This window comes from Callithrix jacchus, chromosome X (assembly GCF_049354715.1).
Source record: "Callithrix jacchus isolate 240 chromosome X, calJac240_pri, whole genome shotgun sequence".
In the NCBI taxonomy this organism is placed as follows: Eukaryota; Metazoa; Chordata; class Mammalia; order Primates; family Cebidae; genus Callithrix; species Callithrix jacchus.
Window position 1 is genome coordinate 99,217,701 of NC_133524.1, and position 3,126 is coordinate 99,220,826.

Sequence of the window (3,126 nt, forward strand, 5' to 3'; positions counted from 1 at the left end):
TTTTATAATCAGAATGTATGCCACAGGAACTTAACTTTTGTTTATATCAATTAGCCTGTGGTAAAAGGAGTTTCATTATACATCCTTTCAATTAAAGATGCCATTTCGAAGAACCTATGGACAACTGTCAAAGTGAAGATTTACTGTAATCTCAATCTTCATCCCTACTGTAAAACATTTTCAGAGAGCACTGGACTACTACAAGAGCCTCTAGGGTCTGAGTCACGGAAATAGAACCATTGTCCTCTGTTGAGAAGAAAGTCAGATGAGGGCTATATAGAACATGAGACTGCTTGTGGGTGGGTAATATCTCAAGAGCTGTGGGAATCATTCAGTAGTGGTGGATTTCCCTCTTTGTCTATGATCAAAACCATTGGTAGAACCATAGAGCTGTGACAACAGAGAATATGAGTATGTGAAGCTGTTTCCCTCTTCCTTGTCCCTGATTTGTTTTCCCCTTACATCTTTCTATTCCTCTAAACTCATTCCATGTCAGAGAACTGAAGTGAGCAATCTATAAGGACAGGCATTCTATGTCTAAGTCTGTGTGTACATGGTTAAACACTTCCTTGGGAAACATTACTAGAGGAGTGATTGCAGTCTCAAAGGGTGTGCACTCTTTCAAATATCTTTTAACTTTTGTTGACAATACAATAATACTCAGAAAAGTTTGAAAATTGCTATTCTCTGATTGCGATGATTATTTCCAGTGTTGAGTCAGGGAAAAGCATGGCCCTCCTGAGACTGGCGCACAAAGTGAATGAACTGACTCTGGCGTAGAAGTGAGGAATAGACAGAAACTTTACTCAGTATGAGGATAATAGCATGGAAGGAAGAGCATAGGACTGGGAGTCAACAGGCCTGGGTTCCAGTGCAAATGTTACCAACTTGAAATGAAAACATAGCAAGGGATTTCTTTGAAGACACCAGCCATTCCTGTGTGGCAGAGTACCAGACCAGCATCATATTAACCAGCCTTCATCCAAATTTTCATCAAACCAATATAAGGCCCCTGCCATGTAAGAGACAGTGAGGGCCCTTACCTCCTGTGTGATTCATACCTGGTCTCCTGAAGGTAGAGATCTCTGTCATCTGTAATACAGGCATATTAAATATTTATTTCACACAGGTTTTGTGAGGAAAAAAGAGAAAACCTATAGAAAGCCCTATAATGCCTAAGTAAATATATGTTTAGCCTCTCTTGTGTTCTCCCTCCCACAACATGTATGACTTAAATATGAACATCTCATAGAGATCATACAGATTTGAAGCAGCAGGAAAAGAAACATATACATATTCATACAATGGATGAGTTTTGGTTCTTTTTTTTTTGTAGGATGAGATACCCGAGGATAGTGGAACTGAGGAAGAAAATCATCCCCTAATTAATTTCTTTTTGTTTGTGATATTGTATTTACTACAAACATGACACTCAAAGATCAGGCCTGTTAATGTTTGCATCTGCATTATATTCTTCCAGAAGTTTTCTTATGCAGGTATTTGTATACTTATGCATACATGTATTTGTATTTATACACGGAAAATAGCATATCATGTTACATGCAATTTTGCAACCTCCTATATCACTGTAGTGGGTTGAATTGTGTCACTCAAAAAGGTTACTTCAAACTGGGTGTGGTGGCTGATGCTTGTCATCCCCGCACTTTGAGAGGCTGGAGTGGGAGGATCTGCTTGAGGCCAGGAGTTTGAGACAAGCCTGGGCAACATAGCAAGACCCTGTCTCTAACAATAAAATTAAATAAAAAGAATAAAAAGGTATCTCTAAATCCTAACCCCCATATCCGTGAATGAGGCCTTACTTAGAAATAAGATTTATGCAGGTATAATTAAGCTAAGGATCTCCAGATGTGAATATCCTGGATGGAAGTTGGTGCCTAAATCCAATGACTGGTGTATATATAAGACAAAGAAGAGGGAGACTTGACACACATAGGAAGAAAGACATGTGAAGATGGAGGCAGAGGCCAGGCACAGTGGCTCATGCTTGCAATCCCAGCACTTTGGGAGGCTGAGTCAGGAGGGTCACTTGAAGCCAGGAGTTCAAGACCAGCCTAGGCAATATAGTGAGACCCCCATCTGTACAAAACTAGAAAAACTAGCTGTGCATGGTGGCATGTGCCTGTGGTCTTCATTGCTTGGGAAACTGAGGTGGGAGGATCCTTTGAGCCTAGGAATTCAAGGCTGAATTGAGCTATGATTGGTCCATTGCACTCCTGCTCTACAGCCTAGGCAACAGAGTCAGACCCTAAAGAAAAAAAAGGAGGCAGAGACTGGAGTCATGCTGCCACAAAACAAGTAAACCAGGAACCACTAGGTGTGAGAAGAAAAAAAAGAATTTCCCCCTAGAACTTTCAGGTCCCATTGACATCTTGGTTTCAGAGTTCTGGTCTCAAGAACAGTAAGAGAATAAATTGCTGATGCCTTAAACCTGAAGTTTGTAGTTACTTGTTATAATAGCTTTAGGCTAAAATTTCTTATGTGCTAATGGTTTTTATGTATTGATTCATTTAATGGTCACAGTGCCCTTCTGAGACAGACATAATGTTATTCTTATTCTGTAAATGAAAAACCAGAGAGACAAACAAAATGAAGACTTTGCCTGAGACTGCACAATTAGGGAGCAGAACAGCATGAATTTGTGTCCAGTACATCCTGCTCCAGAGCCAAAAAAAAAAAAAAAATGTCAAAGACTTGTTGTTAAGAGAAAGAGGCAGCCTGCAAATGTCACTAAAAGTAACATTCAGTATCTTAATATATGTCTACAAAATAGCCAGATCTAGTCACAAAAGAGAGTCTGTGACTTTGGTGAGAGCTAGGGGTACAGGAGCCACAGTGTACCTGTAGTGTAAATAAGAAGTCAGTATGACATGAAGAATATTAACAGGAATGTAGAAATCACTTTCTGGAACTGCGTCTTTGAAGGGGAAGGGAGAAAGAAAGAACTAGAAACACTAAGACACAGACCTGTGGCTTAATAGGATGAGGAGTCCAAAAACGGATAAAAAAAAATATCCAATTCGTTTTTAAGAAACAAACGGAAACAAATAAACAAAACATCAAGGTCTCCTTCTATCTCCCAGGCTGGAATGCGGTGGAGCCATCATA